Raw genomic sequence first — 21706 nt, forward strand, 5'->3', positions numbered from 1 at the left:
CGGTGTCATTCTTGAGGGAGTGAGTTCTCACTCTGTTCCCATGAGAACTGGTTTTTGTAAAGAGCCCGGCACCTGCTCCTCTCTCTCTTCATTCCTGCTCTTGCCGTATGGTCAGCTCCTCCTGCCTTTCACCTTGAGTGGATCCCTTGGCTCCCCATCCATTAACTAAAACTCGTCCCAGGAGCCTCTGGAGATCCCACGAATATTCTTTCTGCCACTGGGTGCTTTACATTTACAGTCCTTTCTTTTCACCACAAAGCTGAAAGGGAGGTGTGCGTATACTGGATTCAGAGATAGAAAATGTGAGCCTCAGGGTAATTAACTACCTTCATAGATCACACAGCTACCAGGTAAGGGGTGGCAGAACCAGGATTTAAATCCGTGGCTGTCTAACCACAGAGATGGTGTGATGTCCTCTTCAGACCACTACTCCAAACATGCTGAAGTGGCTAATTGATCTCAAGGTTGGCATGGAGTACACTGCCTAAGAAATGCATCTGACGTCAATAGAAAAGATCCGCAGTTGAGGGCTTGTAGCAGGCTCCTGCCTCAACTTTCTTTTTTTTTCCCTCCAAGACAGAGTCTTTCTCTGTCACCCAGGCTGCCAGGCTGGAGTGGCTCAACCTCGGTTCACTGCAGCCTCTGCCTCCTGGGTTCAAGTGATTATCCTGCCTCAGCATCCCAAGTAGCTGGAGTTACAGACGCGTGCCAACATGCCTGGCTAATATTTTTGTGTTTTTAGTAGAGACGGGGTTTCACCATGTTGACCAGGCTGGTCTTGAACTCCTGACCTCTGGTGATCCGCCTACCTGGGTGTCTCAAAGTGCTGGGATTACAGGTGTGAGCCATGGTGCCTGGCTTTTCTTTCTATATAGAGTCTGCAACCTGAGAGTCTTTTGAAGTAGAATGAAATAATCTGTGTATTTTCACAGTGTCTTATACTCATGTGGTGGCTAGATATTTTGAGGAAAGAAATCCTGAAGAGAGATAAAAAAGATATTTAGAGAATAAAACACTAGATGATGGCAGAAGAAAGGTCATCACAAGTCATTATAGATGGAGTTCTTATTTGGAAACGTTGAGGAGAAGTTAAGACTGCCCAGCTCTTAGTCTAATTGGTGATTTTGAGAAGCTTCCAGCCATGCACCTCTTTTCCCTCTTCCTCTGTCTACAGCTTGATCTCATCACAAATACTATCTATTTTGAGTTTTAAATACAAATTTTAATTGAGTGACTTGGAACACAGTGATACCTGCATAACATGTGTGGAAGAGTTTGAACACAATATTGACATTGTGTTAGAAAAAAAAATCAAAAAAGTAAATTGAAGGGTGCTGTTGGGTGTCTCCCACAATGCTAGGGTTTCCCATGCTTCCCAGCCTTTCCCAAATATCTCCCCACTGCACCCCCCCATCCCCTCACCCCTACCCGTCTTGCTTGGACAGCTCCTACTTCCTGCTTCCTCCAAAAAAACTTGATCATTCACTGTGCTTCCCACCACTCCTAAGCCAGGCACACTGTCCAGTTGATCTGTATCACATCATATTACTATAGTGGCTGTTTCGTTTGTGAGATTCTTAAAAGCAAGGCCTGTACCTTTTACTCTGGAATCCTTATTTCTAAGCATATTGCCTACAGCATGGAATAATGAGTGAATGAAGCAGATTGTTTAATTGGATTCACTAGGATTCGTTTGAGGTGGCCAGACAGTCACATGGTTCACAGCTGAAGAAAGTTACAGACGGTTTATCTTTTTATTTCTTTGAAGGTCATTAATAGTTTAAAGAAAATGATGATTTTCCAAGTGCACAGAACCTCTGAATGTATTTAAATAAATATACCGTTACACTGGAAACAGAAATGTCAACTCAGATCCACTTTACTAATTGGGCCTATAACTCATTTAAGGTCGATTTCTGGTACCAATTAAATTCAATTTTTAAATTTCCTTTTCTCTATTCCTTTTTCATGCGGGAACCACCTTTTGGTTTACATATCAAGAGTTTAAATATTGACCTTAATTTTTCTGAGAGTTGATTTTTTTTTTACATTTTTGATCACAACTGGATTGACTTCCTCAGTCACATAATTTGGGGAAATTTGTCAAGGTATGCAATCCATGTATGGACACTGAACTACTGATAATTACCCTGTGGGCAGGACCTTTCACTTGAGGATGTTGTCTGAACAGTAACATTGCTCAGAACAATTCTGAACTTATATACAGAGGACATTTTCATATGGATCTAATAAAAAGCCTTCTTGAAATATTGTATTTTCATTATTATCAACCTAGACCATTGCTCCATCACAGAAATAGGTCAAATTCCACAATCCCACCACTGCTGCTACCGCTACTACTACTATTGCCACCACTACAACTACGCACTACCTTTCTGACTCCACTATGACTATGATACCTATACACACACTCACACATACATGAACACACTCAATTCCACAAGCACCCAAATTATGTTGCAGTGGGGGCTGGTTTTAATAAGTATTAATTTATGTATGTTTTCAGTTATTCATTCAACAAAGATCCACTGAGTGTCCACTCTCTCCGGGTAACTTTTACCTATGAGAGATGAACAAAGCAAAGTCTCCATCCTCATGAAGTGTAAATCCTGTTGCAAACAATAGACAAGCAGACAAACAGATCAGAAAGCGATGCAATTTCCAGTAGTGGGAAATGCTATGAAGAAAAATAAAGCAGAGTGCTGGAGTCAGAAGTAACCTGGTGGAGACTGGGAAGGCAGGTTATTTTTAAGTTTCCTCTTGCTGCCATAAGAAATTACCATATACTTGATGGCTTAAAATAATGCAAATTTATTATCCTACTGTTCTGGAGGTCAAAAGTTCAAAATGGGTCTCACTGGACTAAAATAAAAATGTCAGCAAGACTACATTCTTTCTGGGGGCTCTAGGGGAAAAACTGTTTCCCTGCTTTTTCACCTTCTAGAAGTCACCTGCATTCTTTGGCTCAGTGTACTTTCTCTGTCTTCAGAGTCAGCAGCCTAGCATCTTCAAATCTGTCACTTACTCTCACCCTCTCATGAGGACCCTTATGATTATGTTAGGCCCATCCCAATTATACAGGATAATCTTCCCATCTCAATATCCTTAATCATACCTGCAAGGCCTCTTTTGCCATGTAAGCTAACATATTCACAAGTTTCAGGGATTAGGATGTGGACATCTATCAGGGATGCTAGTCTCCTTCCTAAGGGGTGATCAGGGAAGGTCTCTTTGAGGGTTTCACCTTACAGCAGAGACCTACATGACCTGAGTGAGCCACTGGCAGACCTGGTAGGAGGCTCTTCCAGGAAAGAGCAAGTGTAGAAGTCCTTTGGCACGTATGAAGTGCCAAGCAGAGGAAAGGTCCATGTGGCTGGTACAGAGTGGGGAAAGGGGATGGGAAAGGGGAGGGTCTGAGGTCCCAGAGGAAAGCTAGGGCTGCAGATGTGGGCTTTGCAGGTCCTCCTAAAATGCAATTGGGGATTTCATTCTGAGTGGGATAGGAAGCTTACTGGAAGATTCTTAGAGCGGACAGCATGATCTTATATATTTATAGAACTCAGTGAACTTGTAGAAATTCCTTTCTTAGCAAAGGTTTTAGGAGCATGTTGAACTGCTTCCCAGGCTCTTTGGTGAGTCACTCAGTGAAGAGGGCGATGTGTCCTAAACCAGAAAGGAAGAGTGAGATGTCATGAGAGTCCTCTGCCCTCCCTCCTCTCCCTCTTCTGAGGGGCTGAAATCCTGTGTTGATGGGTCTGGCTGGGTGTTAAGAATGTCAGGTGGGAAGCAGAGTGGAAAGTGATAACTTCTTGATACATACTTTAGTAGAGGAGCTGAGATGATCTTGGCTCTTTTTCTTTATTTTTATCTTTTCCAACATGAGCAAAGAACAAAAAGATATCTAAATGTTGGGAATATAAGCTTTCTGGCAGAGACCTGAGAAAGCATGTAGTCTATAAAATAGCTTGTTATATATAATTAATCTAATTAAAAATCACTGTCATCCCTTTCTATCCCCTAAGATGTTAAGATAAGTTAGCTATCCAGAAATATCTTCATAATATTTTTGTAATGGCATACTTGGTAATGTAATTTTACCTGCAAATTAAATTGGTCTGGCATGATTTTCCAGTCATACAAACATATTGGTTGTTATTTTATCATCACTACTTACATTCTTCAAGGATTTTTGTATTAAGTATTTCCATGATCTTGGCTGGCATTAAAATTAAACTGATGAATTTAATGTTATAAGTATAACTTTTTTCTCTTTAATTATAAAGGATTTTAGGAGAATGGTGTGTTTGTAGTGATCTTAACTAAATGGGAAACTAATGTTTGTATGAACATAACATATCTCCCTACCTCTGGAGATCATACAATAATTATTTTAAAATCAAGATACTTTCTGTTTTCTTTTTGAAGCTCTTTTTTTTTTAAGTATGAAGTCAGCAGCTTAGGACCAAAGACAATAAAATTCACAGTTTTGCAGCTGCTCTTCTTGTTTATAGGATCTGGGGCTATAGCTAAACCTACAGTTTTGTTTGGAGAAGAAAGAGCCCTCCCTGGGAATGTGCAAAAGACATCCTGACAAGAGCATCACAGATTAAATGCTGTGTTCACAGCAAGACTTCATAAAGGCAGAGCATCAATCAAGAATTTAGGGGAGCAGGGAGAGATGATTGCATTTATCTTGGCAAGGTCCATGTTATTACATCACAAGACTGTAGCCCAGTGTGGACCATAACGATGCCTCCTGAAATAGCCCAAGTCAAGGAAAAGCATAACTGCCATAATTGTAAATAAGTGGCCCAGAGAAGTTTGCATTATATCACAGGGATTTTACATACAATTATAACATCAAACCGATTGTTAAAAATCAATTGAAATTAATAAAAAAAAGACTAGATAAATAAAGCTGTCTCTCTGTGACCTTTCCCTTGAATTGTACACAAAGCAGGCTCCCAGCAATTAAGAAGCCATTTATGCCTTATAAAGCCTTGAACATTGGGTTTTAATTAAGAATTTCAATTATTATAAAGCAAATCATTTTTCTTCCTTGGACAAAAGGGATTGAAAAGAAGACACTCTTAAGAAGTTTTGACAGTAAAGATTGTGCTAGAGGAACTAGAGAAAGTTAAGAAGAAAAAAGTAGGAAAGAAAAGAGGTGAGAAATAGAGGATAAAATAGAAGAAAACCATCAATGTAGTGAATAGGAAGAAACAGAAGCAGCAAGCTTATCTCGGAAAGGCAAAAGGGAGAGTGTTTTCTCACATGTTAATATTTAGGACATGGCTAATATTTGGCTGTTCTTATTAGCTGAAATAAGCTGAATGCCAAATCTAGATGAAAAGCGAAAAATGTAATCCATTATCCAGATGTTTCCAATTCTCTGGATTTTTGGCATCAAATAGTTAAAACATCGCAATGATCAACTGAACTTGTTGTTTTGTGTTTATACATGTTGACATTATTAGAAAGCCAAACTTTGCCTGGTGCCTGTCCATACAAAATATGCGTCCAACTCTGAACCTGTTTAACGTATAGTTACACTTTTCGGCACCCTCTTCAAGCATCCTTTTGCTTGGGCTCTGGTGCAGTGCTATGCCACCACTATCTCCGTATGTTAGAAGGAGACAATGTTAGGCACATTGTCATCACCCTGAAAAGAGGTGACAGTGTTTTGAAAGATATTGCAAAATACTTGGAAAGGATAAAAATGCCTCTCTTTCAACAGCTTGATCTTCACTGGTGTTCAAGTGTTTTAAAAATCATTTTAATTTGGAAAAGATTGAAGAACATATTCTGAAACTAGTGAAAAAACAAAAAAACAACACACTAAAACAGGGGTCTTCAAGTGCTTTCCATAAAAAGCCAGCTAGAAAATGTTTTGGGCTGCCGGGCGCGGTGGCTCACGCTTGTAATCCCAGCACTTTGGGAGGCCGAGGCGGGCGAATCACGAGGTCAGGAGATCGAGACCATGGGGAAACCCCGTCTCTACCAAAAAATACAAAAAAATTAGCCGGGCGTGGTGGCGGGCGCCTGTAGTCCCAGCTACTCGGAGAGGCTGAGGCAGGAGAATGGCGTGAACCCGGGAGGCGGAGCTTGCAGTGAGCCGAGATAGCGCCACTGCACTCCAGCCTGGGTGACAGAGCAAGACTCCGTCTCAAAAAAAAAAAAAAAAAAAAAAAATGACTCTTAGCTCTTGCACTATTCAAAAACAGGCAGTAGGCACCATTTGGCCTGTGAGCTACAGTTTGCCAACCGCTACCCTAAAACATGAGAGATTTAGATTAATAATAATGATGCAATAATAATAGTAAAGATTTGTAGCATGTTTAAAATGTGCCAGGACTATACGAAACACTGTACATGTTCTATAGCAATTACGTCCTCAAAATAGCCCCATCAGACAGATACTATTATTTTCTTCAATATACAAAGAAGAAATGAAAATGCAGATTTCAAGTAACAGAGCCACTGTATCCAGTTATGTGGATTGCATACTGTGCATAGGTGCCCATTCAAGGGAGTGAGTCACAAATCACCCCTCCAGTCTCCTAGGACTTCATCTACCCAAAGGGGTACCTGTCTCTAATTTGCACCAAGGTCCTAGGGCTAGTCTTTTAAGTAACTTGTCCAAGGCCACATTTACTAAGCGTCAGGGTTGGGATTTGAAGTGAGGACTTTCAATCCAAAGACCCTGCTAAGCTGCTGAGGCAACTTCCTGCATACGATTTGAATGTATTTTATGTTCTAGAGGCAGTTTTTGCACAAATCTTGTTTCTTCATAAATCCTCTCTTAGTTACCTAGGACTAATAGATTCAGTTACTCTAAGGTGACTTTGTTCCTGCAATTAGACACGTTCGTCCTCATAGTTGCTTCATGGAACAATGTGTCAATGTATCAGAAGACATTAAACAGCACTGGCACCAAACATTATAAAAATGAAAATATTATGAGATTGCAAACACTTGTTTCCTCTTTACTTCTGTAATTCTTTCTCAACCTAGTCAAGACAACACATTGTCAAAGGGGCTAAGGTGAACAGCAGCTTAAAATAGCAAATTGAAATATATTGTACCATTTTTGCCTGTAATATTACTTAAATAAACCGTCATCCCCAGTGTGATCAGTTGATTGTGAGCTCAGCTAAATAGCATGCTAAAGTAATAATTCCAACTTGCCAAAGTGAATTCCATTCTTCAAAACATTTTCTTCCACTATTTCTTGTACACATTTCCCTCTCCATCTATCCCTAATGCAGGCCTTCACCTCCCTTTTCTCCTAGATACTAAAATGGCCTCCCGTATACTCAGCTTAGTTCTAATTTCACAAGCTATCAATAATCTATCATAGTGACTTTATGTTAATCTTAGAATGCTGTTTTAAAAATCATTTCACAGTCCAGTTTGAGGCTTTCCGCTGGGGTCCTGTTTATGGTGTCCATACAAATGTCTGAGCCAGGCCCTCAAGACCCTCTAAGGGTCCAGGTTTATTTATCTAGTTGTTCACTAGTCCCTCAGTTCAGTCCATCAAATGCATTTCCTTCTTATCCTCACTCTTGAATACATATACATATGCCCATCTCTGAGTCCTTGCTCACACTGTCAATGTTTGGAGAGCCCTGCTTCTTCCCCTGTGCATCTGTACTTTCACACCCTCTGCTGAGGTGCCATGCCACATTCTACCTTCTCCGGAGAGTTTCACTGGGTTCCCAGCTCAGGATCTTATCTCTTTCTACCGCAGGTTCTATTATTCAGCTACTTTCTGTTTGGGATATTCTCAGATTTGCTTTGCCTCTGTAATCTGTAGGCCAGAAGATTCTAAACTCTTATGGCAGGATTGCTGCATTCTCCTGCAGCAGCCATGAGATCCACATGCCAAACTCTGATCTGCAAACAATGCTTCATCTTTTGCTTTCTATATCTCAACCTAAGATCTGATTATGATTTCCCCATTCTGTTGTGCCTGTGAAAAAACAAGCCAACTAGCAAAACACCACAAAATTTTAGCTCGTCTTGGGATCATCTAACTTCTCCCCTGGGGCTGTTCTGGCATCTTCCACAGAGCCGAGTGGTGAGGAGGTTGGAGACACTGGGTCCTCTGTTACTGCACACAGGGTAGGCCTGAGAGCTTGTCATCTCTGTCCTCAGTTTTAATGATCTTCTGCTGTTCCCATGTCATGCTGTGAGCCCAGGAATCTTTGTGAAGGCTGCTTATATTTCTGTCAATGTGCACAATGTAGCCATCCCTCTCCAGGCTGGCAGGCTTCCTAGTGGGCTGCTTAATGCGGGACACAATTCCTCTCTACTCTTGAAACTGGTCCCAGACCTCCGCCTCTTCCACCCTTCCCCAAGCCCAGGGAACTGGAGTTTGGAGGAACTTCTCCATTCCTGTTTCTTTAGAATGTGAATAGAGAATCTCTTTCCCCAAGGGTTTAGGCTTTTATAAAACAAAGACACAAAAGCTTGTGGTTTGCCCTGTTTCCCACTCTTTTCTGTGTCTCTTCCAATTGAGTAGAGATCTGATCTTGTGCTAGAATGGGGGTGAGGTGGGAGAGATTTACTGGAAAAGGAGGAAAGAATGAGAAATACAGAGAAGTAAAAGAAATGAATATTTAAAAATAGTAACCATCTGTATGCGTTTTTTTTTTTTTTTCCTACTTTATCTTATACACAACATTGTTGGCAATGCAGAAGGAGCTTAATAAAGACTTTCTCCATTAATTCGTAGAGCTCAGTCCGCATTTTCAATGAAAATGATGAGAACTTCCATTTCTACCACCAGAATTTTTAAGGCATTCTTTTATGTTTTGTTTTCTTTAGTTTTACTGCTGCATTAGGTTTAACCAACAATGTTACAATTTTAGCAAAATGGCATCCTTTTTTTAAATAGATGCTTTTTTCATCCTAATGTAACATCCTTTTCTGTAGAAAGGCATGAGGAAGAAATGTAGAATCTGTTTACAAAAAGGAACTTTGGCTCTCAATAAAATCACCAGGTAAGTAGGTGGAGGTGAAGTCTGAGCAAGCAACTGGCAGGAGAACCCCCTCTGCTTACCTAATTCCTTGGCATAATTAATTCATTCACAAACAATGCCTATGTGGGTTCTGCCAGGTACACCCCTGTCTAAACACCTTGTTTCATCCAGATGAATCCTAGGTATTTCTGCTGGATTTTAAAGGATGCTACAAACAAAGCATACTCAGGGAATATTCAGTATCAATAGCTGGATACTTCTACATCAGCCTTAAAGGACCGAAATGGCAAAAGCAGCAGAGGGTAGTAGTGCCAGCACTGTAGCCAGAACTTGTGGCTTGAATTGCGGGTCTTATTAGCTGTGGGTCCTATGGCATGGGCACCTCTGGTCCCTCTATTTTCTTCTTTGTAAAAAGTGGGGATAAATATACTCGTATTGCAAGACTATTAGGAAGAGCAAATGAGAAAATACGTCCTGTGCCTTGAACACTGCTGGACACATGGCAGATGTAATGTAGCATTAGCTATTATTATCATCAGATCTTTGTTCTCTCCTTTTTGTCTGCGATTCCCTTCCTGATTACACCTCTTTACCCAACAAAACCTCTAAAAAAAACACATCTAAAATTTTACCATTTACCATCCTGTTCAACATAATTGGAACTGCAAATGACTTCATATAACCTATCATTTTAGGACATTTGGATTCATGTCCTGCTTAAAGCCATTGCTTTGAAACGGGCAACTGCATTCTGATTTTTGCATTCTGTCCAGGTCTTTATGCAACTGTGTTTCCAGTCAGTCTTTAGTTATGTTAGTTTAAGCATGTTAGATATAAGGAATCAGAAGCCCAACAAAAAGTAGCTTCAATATACAATAAAAGCACATACAGTGGTCTATATATCTAGAAGTCTACAAGTAAGAAAAAACTCTGGATTGTAAAATTCAGTGACTCAACAATGTCACTGAGGTTTCTTTCCATTTTTCCTCTGCATACCACAATGGCAGATTCCCTCTGAGGCTAGCCTTACCTAGGTGGTATTATGACTGAGCCTTACCTCATGGTGGTAATTTGACTGCTGACATTTTCTCAAGATACTTGCTCTCACATGTGTCCTTGGAGAGCGCCAGAGAGATGCCCATTTCCAGAAGCTTTCAGAAAAGAGAAAGCATACTTCTCAGAGGTTACAGAAAATTTCTTCTCCAGTCTTATTGGCCCACATATTGTGTCATCCATGCTTGAAGCAATCACTGTAGCCAGAGGAGAGGAGCACGCTGAGTAGGTTATGCCTGAACTACATACCCCACCCTCAGTGGGAACAGGACAATCAGCCTCCTTCAATGGGCAAGGACTCATGGGAGGTGTGGCTACCTGAAAAAAAAACCAGGACAAGTACCCAAAGGGGGAATGGACCCTATGGTGGTGTATTAGTTCATTCTTGCATTACTATAAAAAAAAAAACTTGAAACTGGGTAATTTATACAGAAAAGAGGTTTAACTGGCTCATGGTTCTACAGGCTGTACAGGAAGCATGATGCTGTCATCTGCTCAGCTTCCGGGGAAGCCTCAGGAAACTTACAATCCTGGGAAAAGCAAAGGGGGAGCATGCATATCACATGGCCAGAGTAGGAGCAAGAGAGCAAGGAGGAAAGTGCTACATGCTAAATAGCCAGATCTCGTGAGAACTCATTCACTGTCATGAGAACAGTACCAAGAGGATGGTGCTAAACCATTCATAAGAAAACCACCCCTTTGCTGGGTGCAGTGGCTCATGCCTGTAATTCTAGCACTTTGGCTGAGGTAGACGGATCACTTGAGGTCAGGAGGTTGAGACCAACCAGGCCAACATGATGAAACCCTGTCTCTACTAAAAAAAAATACAGAAATTACCTGGGCATGATGGCAGGCACCTGTAATCCCAGCTACTTGGGAGGATGAGGCAGGAGAATTGTTTGAACCCAGGAGGCGGAAGTTGCTGTGAGCCAAGATCGCGCCACTGCACCCCAGCCTGGGTGACAGAGTGAGACTCCATTTCAAAAAAAAAAAAGGAAGAAAGAAAATCACTCCCATGATCCAATCACTTCCAACCAGGCCCCACCTCTAGCACTAGGGATTACAATTCCACATGAGATTTGGGCAGGGACACAGATCCAGACCATATCAGGAGGCCATTTTAATATCAATTCTAATAACCATGCCACCTGACTAAAATCATTCTTCTGCTCCCTGCTAAAAATCTGATTTCACCTCTGCTAAAAATCTGGTTTCACCTCATCATACTCAACACAGGACTGTTTCTATTTTTGTTTGCTTGTTTGTTTTGTTTTGTATCAACAGCAAATATCATGACCCATACATGTCTTGACCACAGGGAATTGTAACTGGCCACAGCATTGAGTCAAAAGGCACTACCCTTGGCAAATTCATACTGGAAATGACTATAAAGAGTAAAGTACATACAAAGGCCTATTCATATATTTTAAAAGTAATTCTATATGGTGCCCTGCTTTTAAAAGTGGATTTTAGTGGAATTAGAGTTGAACAGCTTGAACATATGTTTAGATACTTTCAATTTTAGTTTCTAGCTAATTTGATGAACTAGCAGTGAATAGTATATGTGAAGGTGAACAGGTGCTTCAGCCTCTGGCCTACCAGCCCCAGTGTGATAATCTGCTGTTCTGCTGTTCTCGATCTGTTCCCACCAGGTCTCACATGAAGGAAGACTTTCACCCTGAGGACAAGGCCCCCGCATGCATTCTCAGTACGTTCATGTTTTCTTTACCCATTCCCTTCCATTCAAATGCAAGTGAATAAGAGACCAATTTTTTCATAGGTATGAATTTGAATCAGCCCTAATTTATAAAAAGAGAAAGGTTGTTTTCAAACTTTAGTTTTTGCATTAGATAGGTTTGGCTAGTTATGCTGCAACAAGAAACAACTCTTCGGGGCTTGCCACAGCGACATTTTGTTTTTCACTCAATGTGAACTTATAGCGGAGGGGATGCTCTGCTAATCAAGACCACCTAGGCACCCAGCTGATGGAGACACCATCTCAAAGCAGCTCACAGGGTTACAGAGCTGAGCGAAGGTGACATCACCAATCACAAATTCATTCTTTATGTTTTTGCCCTGGAATGACATATCATTTTTGTTCTCATTTCATGACCAAGATAAGTCACATAGGCCATGCCATGTAGGGACAAGGAAAAGCAATCTTAACATATGCTTTGAGAAGGAAAAATGGAGTATTTGTGAGTGTTCTAATTACCATTACAGATTTAAAAAGAGAAAAATCATTAGTAACAATGAGTTAGGATATACATCACTGTTCTGCTTGTTAATTGCACCTCCTGCTAGCCAATAAAAGCTTATTTGTGCCAGCTCTTAAGCTGAGGAGGTTCTTCCTGGACCATATATTCTCCATGTTTACTACATGGAAAGGGGGCTTTTTGGATATTTTGCTGATGTTTACATATTGTTAAATTCTGGTTTAGCAAAATTTAACGCTGCACATATATACCTATATATTTTAGCATATTGTATAGGTAAACACACGGCCACTCTATAATAGGTTCAAAACCAAAAGATAAAAATAGTTCTCCCATAACACAATGAATAACCAGACTGAAAATTCCACTTAAATGGTTACCTAATATTAGTCTGTATAGCACCATCTTCTTTCTAGAAATACCTACATATGTATATTTATAATGCTTAGGAAAAACCCCGAAGTAAATTCATTAAAATGCTAATTATATCTGGTTATGATAGTAAACAGTATATTAATTTTTATTTTACTTTTCTTTTATCTGCATTTTCTAAATTTTCAATGATGAATGTCCTAAATAATGAAATTATTATCTCATTGCATTTGTGGTCAGGTGAAATAACTGGAAGCAACTGGGATAGGCAGGATTCTGAGATAGCCCCAAGATCCCAAGATTCCTCCCCGCAGTACCTACCTTGTATATAAGGAACATACCTTGTATAATCCTCTCCTGTTGAGTGTGGGCGGCACTGTGAATACCGTGGGATATCGCTCCTGTCACTATGTTATGTTATATGACAAAAGGGATTTTGTGGATGTAATTCAGGTCCAAAATAAGTTGAGTTTTAGTTAATCAAAAGAGATATTGCCTTGGGTGGGTCTGAGCTAATACAGTGAGCCCTTAAAAGAGACAAGCAGCAGCAGAGGCCTTCCTCTAATGGCCGTGAGGAAGTAAGCTGCCCAGTTGGTAGAGGAGGGGACCACGGTTCAGCATGAGAAGGTGGCATCTGGGAGGCCTGACTGACAGCCAGCAAGAAAATTGGAACCTCAGAATATAGCTGCAAGGAAATGAATTCTACCAACAACCGGCGAGCTTGGAAGAGGGCTCTTCCTCTCAGATGAGCTAGCAGCCCTAACCTACTACCTGATTTTAGCCTGGCAAAATCTTGAGCAAAGACCCCAGCTAACCTATGCCTGGACTGCTAACCTGACAAGATCAATAGATAATGAATTTGTGCTGTGTTAAGTCACTAAGTTTGTGGCCAATTTGTTACACAGTAAAGAAAAAAACAAAACAAAACAAAATACAAAGCAATGTCAACATCTGTCAAAAGATTGTTCTGCATAAAGTCAAGAAAAAGTGAGGATAAACACATTTAAAAAAAATTTTTTTTTCAAATGGAAATCAAAATTGCAGTTAGCTTTGTGGGAAGTTTGTGATTGGGAAGGGGCAGGCGGGAACCTGCTGGAAATGTTCTACATCTTGATCCAGCTAGTGATTAGTACAGATATTAAAATTCATCAAGATGTATACTTGACCTGTGTGTCTGTATTTACATCCCAATAAAAAATAACGAAGCCAGTGAGCTTGACATCAATCATTACGAAAATTCTCTTAGGCAAGTCTATGTGTCTTGAGCATGATAGGCACTCAAGAAATACTTTATTGTAGTAAAATACACATAACATACAATTTGCTATTTTAATCATTTTAAATGTACAATTCAGTGACATTAAGTACACTGGCATTGTTGTGCAACCAGCACCACTATTTATCTCCAGAGCTTTTTCGCCATTCCAAACCGAAAGAAATATATTTTATTGTTGAGACACCTGGCTTTTTTTTTTTTTTTTTTCTATGCAAACAAGTCAAGGAACAATACCAGATGATTATCCAGGCACTTCTCATATTATGCTTGTTTTTGTGTGAAGTTAACATGAGCACTGCTATGCTTCTAGGTTTTTGTTAAGTAAAAATTCTTGGACGATGGCCATTTATTTTACCCAATTTTATCAGCTTAGTTTTTTATAATCCCTTGCCAGCCCCCTCATTCATCACTTCTTTGCTCAAACCACATTCTCCATTATAACAAATTACTTGTGATTCTCAGAACACACTAAGGCCATTTGGCCCTCGCCCGTGTACTGCACCCACCTCACCCCCCGAAATGCTGTCACACTCTTCCTTGCCTGGCAAACTTAATTCAGGAAATTGCATTGAGCAGTTGCTCTGTGCTGGGTGCTGGGTACCCAATGGTGAACCTGCCTCAGTCTTGTAGGGAGGTGGGCACTTGTCCTTTAAGTCGTTGTGCAGATATCAGCTCCTTGTGACACCTTCTCTGACTGCCTTCCTTCTATGCCCCACTCTCCTATTGCCATCTCCTGAGGCTCTCTTAGAAATGTGTGCATACAGGCCGGGCACGGTGGCTCACGCTTGTAATCCCGGCACTTTGGGAGGCCGAGGTGGGCGAATCACGAGGTCAGGAGATCGAGACCATCCTGGCTAACACGGTGAAACCCCGTCTCTACTAAAAATACAAAAAATTAGCCGGGCGTGGTGGCGGGCGCCTGTAGTCCCAGCTACTTGGAGAGGCTGAGGCAGGAGAATGGCGTGAACCCGGGAGGCAGAGTTTCCAGTGAGCCGAGACTGTGCCACTGCACTCCAGCGTGGGCAACACAGCGAGACTCTGTCTCAAAAAAAAAAAAAAAAAAAAAAAAAAGAAATGTGTGCATACAGCCCCCTACTTCAGAAATCTCCCTATTTCTTGATTTTTTTTTTTATATCCTGTCTCCTCTACTTAACTGAAATTTACTTGAAAATCAGGTTGTACCTAGTTCACTTTTGCATCCTCTGTACCTATCATACTGCCGGGCCAATGGTTGACCCTCTTTTGATATTCATTGAATGACTGAGTTGAGTGTTGGGTAAGGCATTAAGGTCATAATTACATTGGAGGTGCTACCTAAAGATCAGGGCACCTTAACATCTGAAGGTCACTGAAAGGTTTAGTTAATAGTTGTGACAGGTAGAGAAAATGAGGAGGGCACTGTTAAAGTCTTTTCCGTGTGACGGGCTTATTAATTAGACAGCAGAATGTAGGAACCTGTGAACATTGACTCTCTCCCCTGGAAATGGGATCCCTTTCTTATTAATTAAGTTGAATGCAGTACAGTGTAAATCTCCCAATGCTTATTCCGCTCAGTTCATACATACTAATGAGGACGCATGTATGAGTGTGGTGGCGGAGGAGGAAATCATTTATTCAGCAGTAGGAAAAAAATAACATCAGGACGTGGACCCTCTGCTGACTTTACACACAGTTTTCTTAAAGATTTATATTGGCAGACTAATTAAGTAACTGAGTGCATTAGATAAAGAGCATGTCATTGCAAAGGTTACAAAAGACTCTTCGTGTTTCTCCACTTAATATCCTATAGATGAGGGTGGAAAGTGTGGACACAGTCTCTCCGGCTCTTTCCTCCACACAGTGGCTACCATGTTTAAGTTTTCTTTTTTTTTTTTTTTTGAGACGGAGTCTTTCTCTGTCCCCCAGGCTGGAGTGCAGTGGCGCAGTCTCGGCTCACTGCAAGCTCCGCCTCCCGGGTTCACGCCATTCTCCTGCCTCAGCCTCTCCGAGTAGCTGGGACTACAGGCGCCCGCCACCACGCCCGGCTAATTTTTTGTGTTTTTAGTAGAGACGGGGTTTCACCGTGTTAGCCAGGATGGTCTCGATCTCCTGACCTCGTGATCCGCCCCCCTCGGCCTCCCAAAGTGCTGCGATTACAGGCTTGAGCCACCGCGCCTGGCCTAAGTTTTCTACTTCTATCAAAAATTTACAACAGAATGTTCAGAGAATTGTCACCATTCCCTGTAACTATAGAAGACAAATTTTGGTACGAGATGACACAACTGCGTTTGTCTGCTTTATACTGCGTGTATTTAACTTTTTAAAATGTAGGCGATAGTCTCATTAGCTAAGAGAGAATGTATTCTGAAAACATAATCTCAGATTTTATGACTGGGCTTATGTTATTTACTAACTTCCAGAAAGAGGGAAAAGGGTAAGATAAGTCCTCAAGTTATTGTTTCATCTGCAGGAAATGACTTGAGCTCCTCCTGGAAGTGAAATATGCATTATTTTCTACAAGCCTACATGCTTAGTCAGCTCTATTTGTATCCTGCCTGATGACAGTTTAATGATGGCAAAACTGAAACAGTGCATGTGAATTTCATAGTAAATCCACCTACTATATTGTGTTTTGAATGTCAGTCCAAACAAAATTTTTAAAAGCCCGCAGAGAAAGCATTTGTATGTGTGTGTGTGTGAATATATAAAGATGGCTTTTAAAGTGTTTCATAAAGATATTGAAACCAAACAATCTTCTCATAAGAAATCGGGTGAGTTGGTATTACAGTTTTCTTCCTGCCCTTTTTCTTTTGTGTATGTTATGGGCATAAAGGTGTAGGAACAATTTACAATAGGCAAGTGCCACTGGGTTGATTAATTGGTTGAATGGGTTTCTTTTGATTGTGGCCAGAACAAAACCTGGAACTGAGGGCCAGAAATGGGCAGTGTCTTGGCCAGTGTCACACAGCCTGTTAGAAGCACAGCAGAGGCCAGCCCCTCAGCTCTCCTGATACCCAGTGGGTTGTTATTTCACTAGAGAAAGAGATGTAGTTGCTAAAATTTTCCCTCCTTCTTTACTTTTCTTATTTATTTTTTCCCATATGGTGTCTTCCATCTGCATCTTGATACTGTTTCTATTAGCAACAACAAAAGAACTCACTTTTGTTTTGATTTTTAATTTCTCTTGATGCATCCAAATCTTTTTCCCACTGGGTTCCCAGCTAACTGTGTCCACTCTTCTTGTCAATAGTCTGTTCCTGGGAGGTCTGGGTCTGTTTACTATGGTTTCCTGGCTGAATCAAGATAGCAGGAAGAGTTGGAGTGCTGACTTTGTTCCGTTCTCTATTTTACCACAAAAGTAGAGGGAGGTGGGGTGGTGGGAAGAGAAATTTTAACTACGGGTGAGAAACTCTTTGCTTCCTTTTATAAGAGAGGGGGTTTTCCCATCACACCAGCTGCTGTGTAGTACTAACTCATGAATCAGATCACATTCTTTCACCACCTTGCCCAGTGACACCTTCCTCAAGGCTGGACCTCTGATGAAGAGAAGCAGGAGGAAGCTCTGCAAGGTGAGCAGAAAATATTCAGCAAGTCTTGGAAGAAATATAATATATGGCCAGGCGCGATGGATCACCCCTGCAATCCCAGCACTTTGGGAGGTCGAGGCAGGCAGATCATCTGAGGTCAGGAGTTCAAGATCAGCCTGGCAACATGGCGAAACCCTGTCTCTACTAAAAATAGAAAAATTAGCCGGGCGTGGTGGAGCATGCCTGTAATCCCAGCTACTTGGGAGGCTGAGGCAGGACAATTGCTTGAACCTGGGAGGCTGAGGTTGCAGTGAGCCTAGGTTTGTGCCATTGCACTCCAGCCTGGGCAAAAGAGGGAGACTCTGTCTCAAAAAAAGAAAAAAGGAAAAGAGATACAATATACAACATGCGAGCAAACTGTCAAGCTTTGATTGTTGGCTCTTCCCCTCTTCCCAGTGTAGGCCCCTGGGTAAGTCGTAACCACTTTGGACCTCATTTCCTTGTCTACAAAAATTACCTCCCTCACAGGCAGGATGTGAGGATTAGCTAAAGCATTGGGCATAAAGCGTGATCTGGAGTTAATTATTCATTTTATCAAGTAGCACCAACAGGACATAATTTCTTGGGAACATTCACAGATTTTCTCTGAATCATGAAGTCAAGAAAGGCCGGGCGCGGTGGCTCACGCTTGTAATCCCAGCACTTTGGGGGGCCGAGGCGGGCGGATCATGAGGTCAGGAGATCGAGACCACGGTGAAACCCCGTCTCTACTAAAAATACAAAAAAATAAATTAGCCAGGCGTGGTGGCGGGCGCCTGTAGTCCCAGCTACTCGAAGAGACTGAGGCGGGAGAATGGCGTGAACCCGGGAGGCGGAGCTTGCAGTGAGCCGAGATTGCGCCACCACACTCCAGCCTGGGCGACAGAGTGAGACTCGGTCTCAAAAAAAAAAAAAAAAAAAAAAGAAGTCAAGAAACAGAGCTCTGGCACCCAACATCCTTCCCTCTTTATCCCTGCCACCATATACAAGTTTTCTTTCTGGGAATAATGGTAGGAGAAAGAGTTTAGGCTCCTGGGAGGGTGTCTAGATAAGACATCAGGGCCTCAGCCAAGAGTTCTGAGTCCCAGGTGTGTTCAGGTCCTGAAAGAGTGCTTCAGTGCCAGGGTGGGCACTGAGGCAAAGCCCAGAGAGCCACCACAGCAAGGGTCCTTCCACCATCTCCACGGCTTACTGGCTAAGGACTCCTGCTGAGTTGAAGAGAGCAGAGCTGAGCCTGTGGAGCAATGGCGTCACCTAATCCTTCCTGGTTGGCTGTGGCTCCCAGGTTCCCTCACCACCTGCTTGGGGGTAGGTTGTGCCTTCCTGCCATCTCCATGTACCTCGTGATATAGGCCTACTCCCTTCATATGCGAACATTGCCCTCTTCTTGGGTGCTTCATGCTGCTGGTGCTCTGCTCCATCACCTGTATCCCCATATGCCCCAGGCTCCTGCCTCCAATCACGCAGATGGCTTCCCTGCTCCATGAAACAGTGTCTTCCTTCATCCTTAGACTGAAACACTGGCATTTCTAAAGTCACTTCTGTATGTGCAATTTGAAAGTGTCAACGCTGGCTTTGCAGACAAAAACCCCACCTGGAGGTGGAGATGGACAACTCAGACAGCAAAAAGTAGCTGCAGGCTTTCACGTGCGTTTGTGTGAAGAGACCACCAAACAAGCTTTGTGTGAGCAACAAGGCTATTTATCTCACCTGGGTGCAGGCGGGCTGAGTCCGAAAAGGGAGTCAGTGAAGGGAGATAGGGGTGGGACTGTTTTATAAGATTTGAGTAGGTAAAGGAAAATTACAGTCAAAGGGGGGTATTCTCTGGCAGGCAGGAGTGGGGGGGGTCACAAGGTGCTTAGTGGGGGCGCTTTTTGAGGCAGGATGAGCCAGGAGAAGGAATTTCACAAGGTAATGTCATCAGTTAAGGCAAGGACTGGCCATTTTCACTTCTTTTGTGGCGGAATGTCATCAGTTAAGGCAGGAACGGGCCATTTAAATATCACTTCTTTTGTGATTCTTCAGTTACCTCAGGCCATCTGGATGTATACGTGCCGGTCACAGGGGATATGATGGCTTAGCTTGGGTTCAGAGGCCTGACACAGGCCTCCATGGATTCCCAGCTGCCCTAGAATCTCCAGTTTCAGGAGGAGTTCACAGGAAGCCATGTTAGGGCATTTCCATGTCGGTTTGGGCCCAGACTTCCAGCCCCGAGCAAGGACTTCAAGTCTTGGTCAACCACCATGACAGGGCCTCAGCATGGCAGCTCTCACTGCAAAAGCTACGCAGGCCTTCAGAAGAAGAGGAAGGCTCCTCTGCCATTTCCAGTGTAATTCTGTGAAGACCAGGCCCATCCAGTTTAACTGAGTAGCTCCCCTTCTCATACTCCTCCCACTGTGATGAGAGGCAGAATGAGGCTCGCTATAACACGTAAAACAGGTAAGAGGAGGCAGAACCTAGGGTACAAATTCATTTTTCTTGTTGCCATATTTCCTTGCTCGTTACAGTTTCTTTGCACCCTAGAGCTCTTGTCAGCGACCCATTTTGTGAATGGAGACATTTCTGCTTTGAAGTCATAATTTATCCTGCAAGAGCTGCTAAAAGAAGCACTTTTAAACTCAGATCTGAACGAAGGCTGGGAATTGTAAGTCACCTCCAAGCACTTGTGTAAATTGCAAAGAGTCTTTACCTCAGGGAGTTAATTTTAACTTATTGCTTTTTCCTCTGAAGATGGTTTTCTCAAACATTTTCTCCCTCTTGCTTTCATTGCAAATTCTGGCTTAGGTTGTACAAATTAGTGGTCTGTGATTTATTTCTGATATTTAGTTTGCTGTAAGTTAACTTGGATTATCGCATCATTAACTATCTAGCTAAACAAGAGTTTTAAAAATTAGCCCATGGAAAGCCTAGGGAAACATATATTTTTTGACTTACTCAAAGACAATTACAGTTACTACCAGCCATCCCTCTTCATAAGTCTTAGAGAGGGAATATGGAAGAGAAGTCAAGAGGCTTCACTCACTTGCATAAGCCTGGATTCAAATCGTGTCTTTCCCTATGATCATTTCTGTGACCTTGGGCAAGTTACTTAACGTCTCTGGGCCTCAGTTTCCTCAGCCGTGAATGGAAGTAAAGCTTCTGCCTTCCTCCTAGGGTTGTTGCAAGTAGAAAATGAGTTACAGATGTACAAAGACATTAGGAGGCTGCCTGCAACATAGAAGCAAAATGTAAGTACATTTTATTATCAAACTGTCTTCTAAATGTGTTCAGAATATGTAAATACATGGAGAAGAGAGACATACAGGTGGACCGGGAAAGTATTTATTTGTAAAAACAGGTATCTTTTGCTTTTATGGTTTGATTAATAATTAAATGGCTATTCAAAGCAGATCAGATTTAATGCAAAGGCATTCATAGTTTTACTCACTGAAGGTGTTTTGTTTTTTGTTAAATACAATCAGGTGCATTATCTGTTTAAATCTTCTGGGTTTTACGACGATGCTGTTTTGAATCCCATGTTTTAAAGGTTGACAGAAAATGTCTTCAATTTGTGAGTTTGCATAATAGAAGCCATCTGACTGAATAGGGCTATATTAAGTGGCCAGCGTCTCTGGAATCTCCTCCTCCCCACTCTTCCATACCTTCCCACACACTCTCAAGAGACACATGTGGCACACTTTCTGTAAGCGACAGAAAAGAAAAGTAATAAAACACATCTCTGTCTCCATATGTTATTGCATTTTCTACATACTACGTTTTCAGAGTAACTATCTTGTTAAATTTGCTTGTAGCTGACAAAGCTATTCAGGAATAAACAATACCCTGTGTCAGTTGATAGGTGGCCAATTTCCCCAAGAGGATTCTTTTGGAACCCCTTAAAGTATTCCTTTGTTGGCCGGGAGTGTTGGCTCACGTCTGTAATCCCAGTACTTTGGGAGACCGAGGCGGACGGATCACGAGGTCAGGAGATCAAGACCATCCTGGCTAACACGGTGAAACCCCGTCTCTACTAAAAATACAAAAAATTAGCCCGGAGCAGTGGCGGGCGCCTGTAGTCCCAGCTACTCGAGAGGCTGAGGCAGGAGAATGGTGTGAACCCGGGAGGCAGAGCTTGCAGTGAGCCGCGATCAGGCCACTGCACTCCAGCCTGGGCGACAGAGAGAGACTCCATCTCAAAAAAAAAAAAAAAAAAAAAAAAAAAAAAAAAAAATGCAACCCACAGAAAGTCACAAGAGAGAA

The 21706-nt window shown here is 41.9% G+C and overlaps 1 pseudogene across 1 annotated transcript in view; it reads left to right on the top strand.

Annotated features, from left to right (window-relative positions):
- LOC129493045 (small ribosomal subunit protein eS17-like) overlaps window positions 1–21706 on the top strand; it is a 145626-nt pseudogene that overhangs the window by 22493 nt on the left and 101427 nt on the right. Inside the window, exons 3-5 of the transcript XR_010114485.1 lie at window positions 11711–11766; window positions 19991–20111; window positions 20621–20694. The product of XR_010114485.1 is annotated as a small ribosomal subunit protein eS17-like (transcript). The remainder of the gene's footprint in view (window positions 1–11710; window positions 11767–19990; window positions 20112–20620; window positions 20695–21706) is intronic.

The sequence above is a fragment of the Symphalangus syndactylus genome, chromosome 11, assembly GCF_028878055.3.
Source record: "Symphalangus syndactylus isolate Jambi chromosome 11, NHGRI_mSymSyn1-v2.1_pri, whole genome shotgun sequence".
NCBI lineage: Eukaryota > Metazoa > Chordata > Mammalia > Primates > Hylobatidae > Symphalangus > Symphalangus syndactylus.